Source organism: Megalops cyprinoides, chromosome 7 (assembly GCF_013368585.1).
Source record: "Megalops cyprinoides isolate fMegCyp1 chromosome 7, fMegCyp1.pri, whole genome shotgun sequence".
NCBI lineage: Eukaryota > Metazoa > Chordata > Actinopteri > Elopiformes > Megalopidae > Megalops > Megalops cyprinoides.
The window spans coordinates 38,741,772-38,759,696 of record NC_050589.1 but is presented as its reverse complement, the minus strand read 5'-3'; positions in this window follow the sequence as shown (position 1 = coordinate 38,759,696).

Below are 17,925 nucleotides of genomic sequence, written 5' to 3'. Positions count from 1 at the left end.
AAAAAAATTTACAACAGTATCCCTGCAGTAGGGCGTGCTTCTGTACCTTTGTCCCCACCCCCTTCTGGTGATGAGGCAGGCCCTTGACCCCACCCCTTTCATCCAGTAGGGGAGGCCCATGCTACAGACCATGCCTCCTCCCTGCCACAAGGCAGTATGTCACAGCTGTGCATCCATTTTTAGATCAGTATGGTGTGTTGCATGCCCACATTGGCTCCTCGCATTTCAGCAGGCTATAAACACTCCCAACAACTACCTCGACCAAATCTCCACCAAGTCACTATGCAATTTATATCCTGGCTACCCACACACCTGTGTACATACGCACATGTACACATACCTTTTCATACCCTAAAAGGCATGACTGAAAATAGAGGGAAAGGCTATGTATGAAATTCAGACTTGGAAGAATCCAGTAAATGGAATGCACTGCAGAAGTATTCCTGTTCAATTTCTTCTGGAAAAGGCAGAGTACTCTGCCCTCAATCCCGCCCACAAAATGGGAGTAAATATGCTTGCCAAGGGAATCTCAGATTTCTCGACTGAAAAACATCCTTGGTCTTTTCAATACATACAAAGTATTTCTCCCTGAAGCAGATGTTTCCAGATACATGTACAGTAGAATAGCAGATCATTCACTTGCTTTGGTTCACTGAATTTTGTTACAATTCTTGTTTTGCAATTGTACATGAATAAACCTAAATGTATTCCTTTTTTGAATATTCAGGATGTAAGGAGTTGAAGTGTTCAAATTCAACCGAAAATAAAAGTGCTTGGTACTCACCATTCACTTGAAGAATTGAAGAATTCTTGCCATAGTTCTGTCTTCACCTGACTGTGCTTGTCCAGGCAGTTAGGTATTTGTGTGAGCTATAAGCACAAAAACCTTTTTAATTTTTATTTAATTTTATTTTAACCTTTATTTTGGATCAAAAAAAGTTTCTGATATGTCTCCCAAAGAGAAGACTAGAATAGGAAAAATACAATATAGTACACTTTGTCATACAAAAACTCTCTCCCACTCTCACACACACACACACACAAACATTTACACACCCAAACACACTACTGGAGTTGGGTGTTTTACTTGATTGGAGCTGGGGCAGAATTTGTTCACTGTGTTAATAAGACAGATAGATAGTTTAGAATGTAATATGCTGGTGTGCAATTTGGGACACAACCACTGGTGTAACTATTGATGGTACAGCCAGGCTCAGAGGCTGTCAGGGGCCCATATAGGATGGTGACTTTTTACTACTTCACTATTTGTAGGTGGGCCCTCTCACACATTGACTGTTTCACACAGTCTTCAAAGTAACCATTCAACAATATCACCAAGCTTCCAATATATACCACCTTCCCACCTTGTGTATCACATTTACGGTTTTGATTTATAGGCTTTTTACATGTATTTTTATTTGTCCTTATTAAAATGTTCCAAAACTACATGTTTTATTAAAAATAAATATGATTTCTATCCCCAACTTATTTCATTTGGTTGCTTTCTTCTCAAAAGTTACGACGGAAGAAGGCTTGCTGGGAAACGCTAATTTGTTTGTCCCATGACCTTGCTCCCTGTCATTTGTGACAATTTGCGTGGCATTTATCAATTTAAATTACATTAAATGCTCATGACACATCACAGCTTTTGAGGTCTGTGTTCTAAATGTTATTGTTCATTGCACTCAACCTAACCTAAAAGTTTATTGTCAGTAATTTAAATCTAACTAAATTTAGCTCCGTTTTATAATTTGAATTTTGTGACACCAGAAAGCTATATTGTGAAACATTTAAGAGAAAGCTTTGGGATAACTTGCCACTTAATTGTTCAAATTGCCATCCTTGTTAGTTAAACAACCTCATGCTGTAGCTTTCGCAATAGCGCACAAACTACAGACAATCTGCGCTGTTTTGCGAGCATAATCATTTACTCTGTTTACTCATTGGTGCCAATTATTCTGTGAATTATTTGTTTTATTGTTAATCAAGGAGGATAAAGGGGAACAGGTTGAAAGTAATAGATTTAAAGGTAATGTTTCAACCTCCCCTGTTTCCAGCTCACCAGCCGCCACTGGTAGGAATAAATATGGAGGGCAGTGTATATGCAGAAGTATCCTTCTAAGTCATGTCCTCTAAATTTCTACACTGTGGAAACTCCATCTTTGGCATTTTAGGTTTATGTTGATAACTGGCTGATGGGGGGATGCGTTGGGACTGTGGAAAAGATTACAAGTGGAAAAAACCTCACCACAGCTCCCGCTGTGTGTGTGTGTGTGTACATGGGTTTGGAGATCATGTGGTTTATTGCAGGCTCAGTTGTTTATTGTTCTAGTTCTACCTCTAGCAGACAACTGAAAATTGGGGAGTTACAAACCAGCCTCAAACAGAGGCCTGATGGTATGGTATGAGGATGGTATGATCACAGGCGGTCGCAATGAGAGATCCCCTCTGTGTAGGTGTGTCACAGTGTCAGTGTATGCATGTGTGCAAGTATGCATATGTATGTAATGTATTTTAAGTCATTTGTTTTCTTTTTATTGCCTTGGTGCAAACTGCTACCACTGTCCTGATATATGAATAAAATATGAATAAAAGGTGTGAAATGTCTATGCGTGGCAGACAGCTGCTGTTAGAGCTGGAAGAGATCTTGTAGGGCTTGTGGTCTTCTCTCCACTCCGGCAGGTTTTTGGTCTTGTTCATGTCTGCTGCCAATCCACAGCGTAAATGTGTGACATCATCAGAACAGAAATATAAACATTCCATATCAGCCATGCGTGTTCATCAGGGGCCAAAGAAAGGGGTCAACACATGCCCACAGAGGCCACAGAGCCTAGACTTTCATGGCCTCCAGTCTCATCAGTTTAAAAATCAGGTGAACATGAAGCCACATGCACATTGTATCTTTTGCATCGTCAGAAATCTGTCAACAGAGGTCAACAGTGCAGGTAAGTGCAACTTTAAACAGCATGCAGCTTTGCAGCACAGAGCTCTATTGATTGAAGTGGCTGCATTTCCCCTGCCTTCTCCTGCACAGAATTATAAGAAGAGTCTGAAGACTGCCGGTTAAAGCCCTAATTAAAGACAGAGGTGAGCTAATTCACTTGAGCTGCAGGGCTGAGCATGGGTCACAATGACAGGTCTCCTACACCACACCCCCCCCTCCACAGCTTTTCTCCAATGCCCTGACACAGCACTGCATGCGTGTGTGTGGCTGTGAGCAAGTGTGTGAAAGTGGCTATGTGTGTGTGGCAGTGTGTGCAAGTGCATGTGCATGTGTGGGTGTGTACATTAATTGCAGAGTTGAAAAGATTTTAAAAAGGTTGATTTTAGTTTAGGTGAATAAAAAAGTGGCATGCAAGAAAACCACCAAAATCATCCCAAGAAACTCAAAGTGACAAAAACAAAGCTGTGACTAATCAGTTACATAGTTGTGAAACAAAACTAAATGGGGAAAATGCGCTAAAAGAGAGAAAAAAGAACACAGCAACACAACCTACACATTCTCCCAGTCCCATTGCAGGATATTCCAGTGGTATAGCATTTCCTCTTGCTATATAAAATTATATAATGAATCAGAGTCGGGCCAGAACAAATCTAATAGGGGGGCATTAGGGTAACCGCGGTGGGGGGGGCACAAACTGCCGTTCGAGAACTCATTCTATGATGTAAATGCTTGATAATATGAGTTTGCCGTCAACAACCAACACACCAGCCCAGTTCCAATTTCAAAACATGCTGCAAAGTTCACACACACACACACACACACACACACACACACACACACACACACACACACACACACACACACTGCATCTACATCTACACTGCACAAAATATAACCTACGTGCAAGCCACGTCTTTCTCTCTCTCTCACACACACACACTCTGCACTGTGAACGTCATTACAACGTCATTTGAAATAGACTATATCTATCCATTTCTGTTCGAAGTGCAGTATGATAGTTACTTGCTCTCACTGAAACATATTAGCACCAAACGTTGTCTGCAGCGTTATGCATGCGTATAACGTAATGACAACAAATCAAACAAATCAAACCAGTAGCATCAAAGTACCAGACCAATGAGCATACTACTTCCCCAAATGTGACCTTATGCAAATATGTGTCAGTACTCAGGCCTCCTAGCTGTTGTTTTTGGTTTCTCCCCATCTGTCATCATGGTCCATGTGCTTTTGTTTGTTGTTTTTCCTTGTGTTCCAGCCCTGCCCTGCTCTCTGCCCTGCCTCCGCCCACCTGATTACTGTGATCATCTCCACCTGCCTGCCTGCGCACCTGCTTCCCATCACCTCATCAGTCTAGCCCTATATCTGCCCTGCCAGTTCGTTTGCCAGTTCGTTACAGTGTTTTTTTTTTTTTTTGTTTTTTTTTTGCCTGTCTTGTTCCCACCTGTGTTTTCCTGTTTGGATTTTCTGGTTTTTGCCTCACCTTGCCTTGCCTGTTCTTCGACTTTGTCTCTGCCTACCATTCTGCCCTGCCTTCACGGTTAGACCCTGCCTATTCCTGTTTTTGACCATGCCTGTTTTACGATTGCTTTCTTGTCTGACGATTCTGCTAATAAACGCCTGGAATCTGAGCGCTTGTGGTCCCCGTCTGAGTCCGTGCCTGAACCCTGACAATATTACCAAGAGGGTGTGTTTTTTTTTTTTTTCTTATTTTTTTCATTTAGCGAAAAGGTTTTCACTTTTAATATGATAAATATAAATGAATTAATAAAACGACAAAGGCCTGGCCTACGGGGGGGGGGGGGGGGGGGGGGGGGTTACAATAACACAATAATTTGGGGGGGCAAGGCCTGCGAATGTCCCCCCCTTGATGCTGACTCTGTAATGAATAATGATGAACAACAACTATGAAGATGCTCAAGGGAGCTGAAACCTGATGTTTATTAAATAAATACATCAGTGACAGGACCTTTATGTTTATATTCATGTGATTTCTCTCCCAGTTTGTTCTGAACAGAAGACCAGAGTAATGCGCGAGTGGTGGACCGCTATCCTTTTGCCTGTAACCCTATCCGTCCAGCCTACTGAAAACTGGGCTAGCACATTGTGTTTGAATTCGGTTACAGGCAACACTTCCTTGCTGGCTGATGTCAGGAACTCCAAATATAGCTGCAGTCACAAGCTGCCTGGGGGCAGCCATAGGGCACTGGCAGCTAGCCAAATCCTGCCTTTGTGTTTATGGCACAGTTAAGAGGCACAGCGACACAGGTTCGACTGGGGGGAGCGTCAGAGCTGCGCTTCCTCTGGTGGAAAAACAGATGGAGAGATAGAGACGAGCCACAAATGAGAAAGAGGAGAGGAGTGACAGAGAGAGCGGGAGAGAGACTATTGCTTTTGCACTAGACCGTACATCAGTATGTAAATTATAGTCACCAAAAATGTTGCTAGTATATCATGTATTTCACATATGCAGCTCTGCTTTGGCAGTACTGTACCTTCTGATTTCATGCCAATTAAGCACAATCTGAAGCCAAATTTTACAGATACTAAGAGAATTTATTTTGAAATTAAAGTCAATTCACTCACAATCATAAAAATCAAAATAATTTAGGTAGCATGAGGTTGTCCAAAGCATACGCTACTCAAGAGATAAATACAGACACCAATCAAAGTCAATCATGTCTGCCCCCTCTATCTGAGGTTTCAGAGCAAAGGACGTATGAGAAATTGATTGCAATGATCTGAGTATTCAATTAAATCCATATCTGTATATTTATTTAAATAATACCTGCCTTGGTATTTAGTAGTCAGTTGTTCTTGATGGGTTAGTAGCCAAACTAATATAAAAGAAAGAAAAATGATCAAAGCTGGGATATTGCATTGTTTGGATTGGCACAGGAAGTAAAACTGTGACCAGGCATAGCATTAAGAGGAAATTACTGCTCATCAACAGAAATACAAGGCAAAAAGGAAAGTGTTTGGTTCAGCTACTGATTTGGTGTCCATCTCTCCGGGCTAGGTTCTCCCTGTGTTAAACTTTTATTAGTTGATACACCTTGCAGGCATGAAACCAATTGGAAGAGACATGTTATATGAATGAGACTCTGCTATATGCCAAATACGTATGCATATATTTTCTGATGCCATTTTTTTTTTATTATCCCAATTATTCCAATTAAGAGTGAAAATCCATTGCTTTCACAGGCAGGCTGATGCTACACACATGCGTGCTCACATACACAATTACACACAAATGCATACAGGTAGTCACACATGCACACACATTCCCACACATGCATATACGTGCCCGCACACGCACGCACGCACACATGCACGCACGCACGCACGCACGCACGCAGGCACGCACGCACGCACATTGTGTCATTTGTCAGATCCTGGCATTAAGTTCTTTTTCTTTGGTTGGCTCTGTGCATACTGTGGAACAAACCCCCAGTGATTCTAAATACAAAACAAGATCCATTGACAACTTCCAGCGTCCTACATACATTGTATGCATATACACTGCGGCATATTTCCTGAAGCAGCACAAATTTGCGTCTGTTTTATAAGTGTATTTCAGTCATGTTCCACCCTGGACTTTAATCTACAACCCTCTGAGCCTAGGTGAGCCTTCCTGATTTCTGATGTCTGGGTTAGAGGACAGCAGTGTCTGAAGGACACGCTTCCTTCTTCTGTCTCTCCTTAATTTAATCACTGTGACAATGTCCCAGTGCCAGTGGCCCAGTAATCCCCCTATAACTGAGTTCACCGTCACCCCCAGCCATTAATAATTTATTTTTCTCTACAGCAGGAACAACAGACCTGGGGAGGGTGCCTCCATTTTGGTATCACAAGCATTTCTGTAGCAAAGCTTAATCTTTGATGTGAAAGATCAATGCTTGTTATAAAAGCAGTATGATAAAAGTGGTATGGTATGGTTAACCATCAGCTGAATGTGTTGACATGGCACCTTATAGAAAGGCAGAGAGAATAGTTGTTCCGGGATTCTACGTAGAATGAAGATTGGGTACAATCAATTAAAGCATGTATTTTTGCACACATTTTATCCGTGTACTTTTGGTCATTTCTTGCTATGATGGTTAAAGTTCTCTCTTTGCTGGTCTCCATTTTCCTGGGCAATAGAAGCCTGGATTCATGTAGATGTAGAACCAGACAAAATCTATATAATGCATGTTATGTATGATGTCTTAAATACATACATTTGCAGTAATGGCTAAACGAGTGAAAAGCCACAGAACCTAATCTTATCCAATCATCTAATTTTTCCACATAGACTCTGAGAGCTGCAAGGTGACCAAATTTAATCACTCCAACAGCCAAAATTACTGTGCACTAGAACCACCTCTCTTTGGTGGACTGTAATTTATGATTGATAATACAAATTAGCACATTTTACATGAATGCATGCAGACAGACAGATAGACAGACAGACACACACACACACACACACCAACAGTGTTAGTCAGACACAAATGTGAAAAAAGCACACACTCCCACATGCTTGCAAAATTAAAAAAAAACACATTCCCATATGTGCATTCCTTCCCCACTACTGCTAAATGCACCCATCCCACACAAACAGCTTTCTCTTCTCTTCAATCATTAGCCCAGGTTGAGACATCAATTAGTGCCCATGTCCATGGGCTTCCAAGGTTAAAATGTACAGCTGAATGATTTTCAATCACACACACACACACACACACACACTCACAGAGTGCCCACTCATGCCTGCTCACAACAATTCTGTGCAATTTAGAGTATCTACCCTTTACACTGTCTAATTATGTCACGCTCCCTTCCTTCTCTGGAATTACACCCTCTCTCTCCTCAGGGCCCCCCTCTCCTATTTGGTGTGAGTATATTACAGAGCGGACTTAGGACACAGTGCAAGGCCTTGGCTTGCTAAAAGGAGGAGCAGAGCTGTGTTGCAGAGATGGTGTTTGAATGTAAATTGAGGGGGTGGCATTCTCTTTTCCTCATTTGTTTGTTATTATTTTTATTTGCCAGATTCTCTTAGCCAGAGTGACTTGCAGAGTAACTCGGTGTTACAGGAAAGCTCCATCGACAGTATATGATAATTGAAAAAACTTCATGAGGCCATATGCTGTATATTTAACAGGCAAGCCAATGGGGTTATAGCACTGATGACTGTGTTTTTGCCACAGTGCCAAACATATGCACGCATACACACACAAACACACACACCCACACATGCTCACACACATACACAAAAGCACAAACACACACACACACACACATAATACACACATGCATACACACAAGCACAAACACACACACATATACATACAAAGACACACACAGAATGAAGTGTGTAACTAGAATTTGGGTAGGAGAGGAATTGATTATGTATGTTTTTTTTTTTTCCTGGGGGGGAGGGGTGGGGTGGTGGTGGTATAAAACAGTAAAGCCCAACCCCAGGGCTCTGAGTCTTGGGAGAGTCTTTATTCCACAGCTCAGAGAACAGAGGCCACACTGCTTTAATGGGATTGAGATTAATTGCTGACAAATACATATTCAGCAATCCTCTTTCTTTTCCCCTGACTTTTTTATGACAGTGATTAATTGTTTACTGGAGGCTGCCTGCCATGCTGGGAGCAGTGTTTTTTGGAGAAGGGGGTAGGGTGGGGTGGAGTGGGGGATGGAGAGAGAGGAAAACAGAAAAAAAGGAAAAAAGAGTATTTTCCTGGTGTTTTTTTTCTCTTTCTAGATGCTCCCAGTAACTCCTCTGCAAACACAGTGAATACACATTGATGGATCTGCTACTGGTTGTAATAAGCACTTGGACAAAATTCTTCTTAGTGCTTTCCTCAGAATAGGAACCACTTTAATACATCCTTGCGTAAACCAAGCATTCATCTAACTGTAATTCAAATTGTTCAAATTTACATTATTTTGATAATAGCACAATGACCAAGGAAACTGAGCTTAGAGACTTTCAGTTGTTTTATGTCATGCTGTAATCATTGCCAAGTTGTGTACTGAAACCTGCATTGTGACTGAACCTCCCAGGAATGGGAGAAAGCCAGCCCTGCATTTTTACTATAGCACACTCTCATTCCTCCGCTTTTAATGTTCCCCATATAAAGAGCTGAAAGATCAATGCTTCTGTCGCAAACAGCATCGTCTGCATTGGTCTGCAGCCCAGTGGGAGCCCCACCCTCTTCCCCTTTCTCCAGTGGTCAGCTTTCACTGCAATCTTCCATGATATGCAATATTGGAGTAAAAACATGCTCCAGCAATCCCAAGAACAGTGCCATAACCCCACTGGAGCAATTCATTGTGCATGTCCTCATGGCAGACTGTTTTCACAGTGTAATATTATCATAATTTTTCTGTTATCTGTCCACCCCCACTAAACCAGACCAGGTTAATGAGACAAAGTAATCTGCCATTTCTTGTCCTTTTTACCCTATTCAGCTGCTTGAATTAACAACTACTTCAGTGCCCAGAAAAAGTGGACACAAGCCTTGAATGCACCATGTTCAAAAAATATCTGACTGTGAAAGAAACATCAATTTAGCTCAAAAACTGGCTTCAGATCTTTTGTTTAACAAACATGGCATAAGGCTGGAGCATCTGTGTCACTGAGGACCATAATCTGTCTTTAAGTCAGACAGAAATAAGTCTCAGCAGTGACACACTTTTTCCTCCCCGCCTCCTCCCCGTCCTTACAGAAGACAGCAACCACTATTGTTTGTCTCATTGTTATTAGTAAGTTCTGTTACAATTGATCATACCAATGCATGTGCATTCATGCTACTTTAGCTCTGGCCTGAAATTTACTGCTGCAGACCGCATTCTGGTGAGCATTGGAATTACCTGTTGTAGAGGTAGAGTAGACACAGCAGAGCAAAGCGAAGAAGAGGTTGCTTGGACCTCCACTGAGACAGATAAATGCTCTTGATAGAGCAGCCAATGGGTTTAACGCAGGAGTTGTCACAGGAGTGAATAATGGGAATGCTTTTAACAGCAGCAGACCCATGCATGGAAAAGCCACATCTCAGTTTATCCTGGTCTCTGTGGCGTGAGGCAGACTGATGCATAGGTAATCCCTTTGCACAGGCTGATCACACACAATCCCGGGCTGGCAGGTGACCTACAAACGGCGGCACATGCCAATTTAAATGAAGATCAACGTACAGCAGTTGACTTGCTTTTACACAAATGATGTGATAACATTGCCTTTGTGCACATTACAGTAAATCATATCAGTAATAACAAAAATATATTCAGAAGTCCAGTCACTTTGGCATTTTAAAAATGATAATTATCTAGTTGCCCAGCAAATGTCCTCCCCTAGCGGAAAACTACTCATTGTATATTTTACATTGTACCCATTTATAGAGCTGGACATTTGAGTAAATCCCAGTTCATGTGTACACCAGCACTGACATACCCAGGATTTGAACCTGCACCCTTTTAGTCACAAGGTGATTTCCTTAATTTCTTCACACATGACCCCTGATGCTATGATGTGTTTGTGCACCAGATCATCTGATTATCCCTTTCATACAAGGACAGCAATCTGTTGCTTGGACAGCAATCTGTCCTTCAATTGCAGCCACAACCAGGATCTGCAGAAAATCAGACCATACTTCTCCAAATACACAGCTCAAGTTGTGATCCAGGCTCTCATCCTGTCACATCTGGACTACTGCAACTCACTACTTGCTGGCCTCCCGGCATATGCCATCAATCCATTGCAGTTTATCCAGAATGCAGCAGCCCAATTGATGTACAGCATCCTCAAGCAGGCCCATGTGACACCTCTCTTTGAGTCCCTCCACTGGCTACCAGTTGCAGTGAGGATCAAGTTCAAGACCTTGCTACTAACCTTTAAGGGACTTAATGGATCAGCCCCCCAACACATACAGGACATGATCAAGGCCTACAAGCCAGCAAGAGTGCTGCGCTCTGCTATTTCGGGGCGCCTGTGTGTCCCGAAATACAAGGGCAGCATCTCTCAAACCCGCCTCTTCTCAGTACTGGCTCCACACTGGTGGAATGAGCTTCCTCTTGAGATTCATGCAACAGACTCCCTGGGCTCATTCAAGAGAAAGCTGAAAACTCATCTTTTCAAGCTGTATCTCTAGTATACCTTGCTCTCTATCTATCTCTATCTATCATATCTATCCCTATTTTCTATAAAAAAAAAACAGGTTTAGCACTTAATTCAGTATCTTACTGACTTCTTGTAATACTTCCCGATAGCTACTCTTAGCATAGTGATGCACTTATTTGGAAGTTGCTTTGGGTAAGAGCGTCTGCTAATGTAATGTAATGTAATACAAGATTACATTGGTCCGCAATAGCACAAGATGATGCACTGAACAACAACAAAAGCCACTGTTAACTACAGCAATGTAAATTCACAAAGAGAATGATTTTTATGCTATCATAAATATCCTTTTTCCAATCCATTTTTCATTACTGCTATTATTACTGGTAGTACAAGAAGCAGTGGAAGTAGTAATATTTGGCACATGCCCTTATCTACAGCAATTTACAGAACACAGTGATTTACAAAGACAAACAAAGAGCAGTGATTTAGGGTGCACTTTAGAGTACTGGTGACTCTTCCTTGCATTTCTTCCCTGATTCTTTGGTGACACCCATTGAAGAGATGAGGAAGAGATGCTAGGGAAAAGTAGGAGGTGCCTGCCGCAGTGAGAGAAATGGAACGTCCTTGTTCTACTAAGCTTCAGTAATTTTGTATGATGTTTATCAGTAATCCCTTCCCTCTTCACAGAGCATATGTGTTTTTTTTACATGAAATGTATAGTTAATTTGTCTACTTTGCAAGCAAAATTCTTCATCAATAAAATGGAATTTTGTATTCAACACCAAGTTATAATGTCATTGAGACCAGACAAGCAAGGACATCTTGTCATGTCTCCTACAGAAATGGAATCTTTAAGGTGGTGACCAGTTATCAATTTCAAGGTCACAGATGATATAAAGATGTAGGAATTGAGGAAAGGACACAACTTAGCATTTTTGGGATGCAGCCTGAAGTGTAGACAGGGGCATGTTGTGGAATCACTCTGGAAAAGATAGAGAGGATTCACAAAGCTAGTGTAGACATGCTTTGCCTGAAGTTCACAGGATTGTGTGAACAGCACAGAGGAAATCTTCTCCAGAGCTATGTGAGAAGAGACCTTCTTCTCAGCATCAGTCATGGAACTGCGGTGGTTAACTAGCTTTTTATTGCTGGTGAACTATCCCATTGCTGCCTCTCTTACAACACTGGTTAAATTTATTCAGTCACCAGCTGTGCCAGCTACACTTAAACTAAAATGACAAAATTGAGTTTTGAGATTATTATTATGTATCAATGCAGTATGCTGAATAGCTGCAACATGGCTATGATATGTAGTAGCACTAGACCTGTAATCCACACTACAAGTAGTATGATATATTTGTGTTACTCCAAAAGTGCAATGCTGTTGAGAGATTTTTGAACAGAATCCAAGCCTAGTTTTTTTGTTCATGTGTGTTTTCTTGAACTGTTGCCAGGAAGTGGATCTCTCAAGGCATGGATACATGTACTCACTGTATGCAAACCAGTGGGGGCTGGTGAGCTGGAAACAGAGAAGGCTGAAACATTACCTTTAAGTCTATCATTACTTTCAACCTGTTCCCCTTTATCTTCCTTGATTAACAATAAAACAAATAATTCACAGAATAATTGACACCAATCGTGTAAATGGAGTAAATGATTATGCTCGCGAAACAGCGCAGATTGTCTGTAGTTTGTATGCTCGCGAAAGCTACAACGTGAGATTGTTTAATTGACAAGGATGGCATTCATCGATTTAAATTACATTAAATGCTCATGACACATCACAACTTTTGTGAGGTCTGTGTTCTAAACGTTATTGTTCATTGCACTCAACCTAAAAGTTTAAGTAATTTATCGATCTAACTAAATTTAGCTCCGTTTTGTAATTTGAATTTTGTAACACAAGGAAGCTATAATGTGAAACAATTAAGAGAAAGCTTTGGGATTACTTGCCACTTAATTGTTCAAATTGCCATCCTTGTTAGTTAAACAACCTCATGGTGTAGCTTTCGCAATAGCGCACAAACTACAGACAATCTGCGCTGTTTCGCGAGCATAATCATTTACGAATTGGTGTCAATTATTCTGTGAATTATTTGTTTTATTGTTAATCAAGGTGGATAAAGGGGAACAGGTTGAACGTAATGATAGATTTAAAGGTAATGTTTCAGCCTCCCCTGTTTCCAGCTCACCAGCCGCCACTGATGCAAACACACACACGTGCAAGGGCACACGGATCTTATCAACACCTTATTCAGGAGAGGCATTCTAAAGGAACAAATTCAGGTCAGCTGCATTTTAAGCAATATTCGTGTGAGTTTCACAGCTGGAATAAAGGTTTTGATGACTGTAGGTGATGACAAAATTGTTTAAAATGCTTCTAACAAATACCACAGAACACAAAATATTAGTGAGTAATCTAGGTGCTGTTGAGTATGGTGGCAAGGCTGAGCAAACATAAATTGAGACTCCACAGAGTTTGTGGCAGTTGGCGTTTCACTTGTCCACTGTGTACTATTGATCTGAGTCTGGAAAAACTTGTGACTTAAGCTTACCCTGTCCCTGCTGAATAAATTGCACTGAATAAATCACATTATTGACCCTGCACTTATCAATAGAGGTAATGACAAACATCTGTCCCCACTCTCATTGACATCGACAGAACCTTACTGGAAAGAAACCAATGCTAGCTGTTCCCAGATTGTCAATCTTTTTAGTTTAGGCCTAGTCTGCATCAGTGATGGAAATATAGCCAAGACCCCATCTGAGGTATGCAGCAGTGCATTTTGGAGAGTGAAGACACTATGGCAACCACATGCCACCTGGCAAATGAAAATAAAACAAAAATAAGATCAACCCTAACCGTTTGCAGACAGATACCTCTGGACTCCATGTCATTTGCACTGAATGACAGATGAAAATGAATGCTAGTATGCTAACATAAGCACTGGAAACTTATTATAACCTTGCATGAAGAATTTCTTTCCCAATACATGGAAATAAATACAAAAATAGGTATTAAGATTATTTGTAAATATTAATTATTTGTAAATATAGCATGTATTACTTACTGTATGCATGCTTATTAGTATTGTAACTGTAATTAATATTATTATAGTTTATTAGTATAGTAACTGCATATATTTAGTATGTGTATAACTGCATACTACATCTGATTTACTGCTAAATTAAGTTTCACATCCATACAATAAAACATAAATGCTTGCAAACACAAGCCAGGATTAATGACAAAAAAGCACCACATAACCCCAGGTTTCAAACAAGGAGGTTCTAAGAAATGGACGATTCTACAGCTAAGCTTACATTGTATCATAGCAGCAATGCAGAGATGTTGTATTTGTTTCATTTTAATTCTTCATAATTGATAGTTGGGCACTGATAGCTAGGTTGACAGATAATTTAATAATAATGTCACAATCAAAATGGTACAACATAAATGAATGGCAAATGGTCTAAAAAGGACTCATTATATACTTATCTATGTACATTTTTAGTTGTTTATTTGATCATTTTAACAGTTTTACAGTTATATTTAATCTACTTTAGGCAGATAGCCCTTACATTTGAGGAGTAAATCATGCACTTCCAGTTTTCCAGTGTGTGTGTGTGGCTAATATAAAGGGAAATGACAGCAACAAATGCAAAAATGTCATAGTGATACATATGTCCTGTACAATGACAATAAAGCTCTCTTATGTCCTATACCACAGTAATAAACAAACAATAAATACCCATAGAAATATGTTACGTACAGAATTAAGACAGATGAACAATGTAAAATAAAGATAGATACGAAAGGTGGAGAGAAAAAGATGTTAGTAACAAGCCTCAGTAATTGCATAGAATGTCCATATAGTATAGGGATGTCTGTTAAGAGGGAGGGTCAAGCAAGGCTAAGAAATTAATTCCATATGTCAGTATAATGTTAAGAGGGGTTTTAGAGTGATGATGTTAGGTCTTAATTTGCATGTTCAAGCATTGCGTGTTAGTTGTCACAATTGTTGTTTGTGCAGTATGGGTGTTCACTCTTCAAGATGGGTTTTAGTGATTCTATATATATTTGTGAGTATATGCTAGATTCACTAAAACCCATCTTTAAAAGTTTGTGTTTGGTGAACGTATGAATGTGTATTGAATTAATTACCTGTATATTAGGGAATTGGTGAAGAGTCAGTCACAACCTTCCTCCACTTCAATAAAGGATTATGTTTATGTGCTATAAAGGTTACTTTCCAGTCTATCAGCTGAGACACAGATATTATTGACATAAAGAAGCAAGGGTTGTACAAAAAAGTTAGATATCTTAAAACTAATTACAGCAATATCTTATTAACTACAGTGGGCCATCTGCAAATTCCATGGACTACATGGTCACTCATACATTTACCATTTTGTCTTACATTATAGCAGAGATTTCTGCATCTAGTGTCTGGTGCAGCCATGATGACAGAATCAGCCAATGAGCCTGCAGGAACTAGATGACGTATAGGTAGAGGTAAGGCAGAGCCCTTCCTCCCTGTAACAGCTACCACACCACATCATTCTCCTCTCCGCCATCCTCATACTCATCAGTATGAAGATCACCCTGGACTTCAACACTTATCATTCACAGTAAAGAACACTCAGTATTTCTAATTATGTTAGCATGTGTTTAGTATACAAACAGCAGTTAGTACTGTCATTAGGCTCTGATGAGTGTCAACCATTATCACTATTTGCCTAACCCCATTTGCCTTCCCATTTATCCATAGAATTGCTGGTATTCATGAGGAATTGCTATATTACAGGCAGGGAAGAGATTGTCGTTGAATTATAAGACACTGCAATGCCTTGTGCTGAAGTGTATGATGTATGATGAAGTGAGAGATGCCTTTGTTTATGCATAATGCAAATATAAATGCTGTTTTATTTATTTATTTATTGTAAAGTCTGGGTGGCCAAAATCAGGATGACTAAATAGATGCACATTTTTAGGGGTGGTGCAGCCCTTGGCTTTGCTTCTGGCCATATCACCATCACTACCAGAAGTGCTTCTATACTGACCAAACACACAGCTTGTTGTAGTTTGTTCCTTACATATTCTGTATGTATGTGGAAATCCCTAGTCTTGAAATAAAGGCACAATGAAACTGCTTTATAAACATATTGAGTTAATGCATGTCTGCCTATTTAAACCACGTTGTGGCTTCTCTGAATTTTTTCATCAGAGAAAAGCATAATGTCCTTATTCACAGTAAGGTTTTGGATTCAAAATATGTACAGATTACACAAACAGTATCTTCATATTGATGGTAAAAGTTTAGTATTTATCGGGTCAAAGCATCTCCAGTTTTCGAGATTTGGTCGGAACAAAGATATTCAATGGAATGGCGGTGGGTTTATTTTGTGGAGCTGCAGTCATAAAGTTGAATGAAGAGTGCACAGGTTGCACTCCATTTATAGGACACGCTCCGTGCGCTGTGTGTGGGGTTCATAAACATGGGCCTCTCCCCTCTGCTCCTCACACATGGCGCAGAGGGGAGGGCAGGCAACATCTGCACTCTTCATTCGTACAATATCATTATGACAAAGGTTTAGGGCCTTCTGTGGCCCCACTCCCATCAATTCACTTAGGCACAGAGGAATCACACCCAAACACACGTGCACACACACAGGCACACGAGCTTGCACACAAACACCCGCTCACACGCACACAAGCACACAGTACACTACACAAGCACATGCAAGACTGTATGTGCAGACACAGCGTGGATGCCAAATATACACCTCTAAAAGATTAGGTTTCATACCAGACAACCCCTCTGTCTCAAATAAATGTTTTCATTTCATGTACAGTCTAAGCAGCATTATATAGGTTTGTACATATTCAAATATGCATGTGAGTGCAAATACATGCATGCATCTTGCAGACTGAGCAAGGATGTTGTGTTGTGTCAAGTTGGCATTGTCCAACTCACAAACCAGTAAGTCATGGGTAGAACCCATAGGTGGAAACATGGGCTGAAACCCCAGGCAGGTGACCGAAGATGTGGCAAAGGCCAGTTCAGTCATGAAAAGTGAACACCTAAAACAAATAAGCCACAAAAAATTAGTTTTTTTGTGCACTGAACCATATTCTTAATTTCCTGGCAGAGCAAATGGAATATTCCCTCCTGTTTTCCTGCAAGCCTATTACCCAGGGATTTGTCCTGTAACAGATTAGCTCTCATGGTAGCTGAATGGAGTTGATTAGCTGGACAGCGATTTAATGGGATTGTCCAAGAGGCAACAATAAATCAGCTTTTGTGATTAAATGGGATCTCCAGTAAAAGTCATATGTCTCACAATCAATAATTATTGAATGTTACTCCCCTCTGTCTCAAAAAGTGAGGAACAAAACAGAAATATTGGACAAACTAATGATCACACCAACCACAAGGAACTGATCTCAGGTATAGCTGAGAGAGGAGATAGGACTGGGGAACAATAACAACATTCCAGTAAGACAGAGAGGGAGAGAGAAGATGGGAAAGCAAGAGAGAAAGAAAAGTGGAGAAAAAGAAAGAGAGAAAGGGAGGGAAAGAAGAGAAAAGAAAGCAAAAGAAAGCAAAAGAGTACAAAGTTTGGAGGAAATAGAAGAGACAGACAGAAAGAGAGGTGTGAGAGGGAGAGGGAGGGAGAAAGAGATCAAGGGTTAATGAACGAGCTGAAAAAAGCAAAGCAAGATGGTGGAAAAAAAATGTTGAAAAGACAATTCGAAAGACAAACAGAAAAATGACAGGGAATAAAGTGTAGAGCAAGTGGATAGAGAACAGGAGCCAGCTTAATCTGTATACCACACAGCAAGTGTTTGAATTAC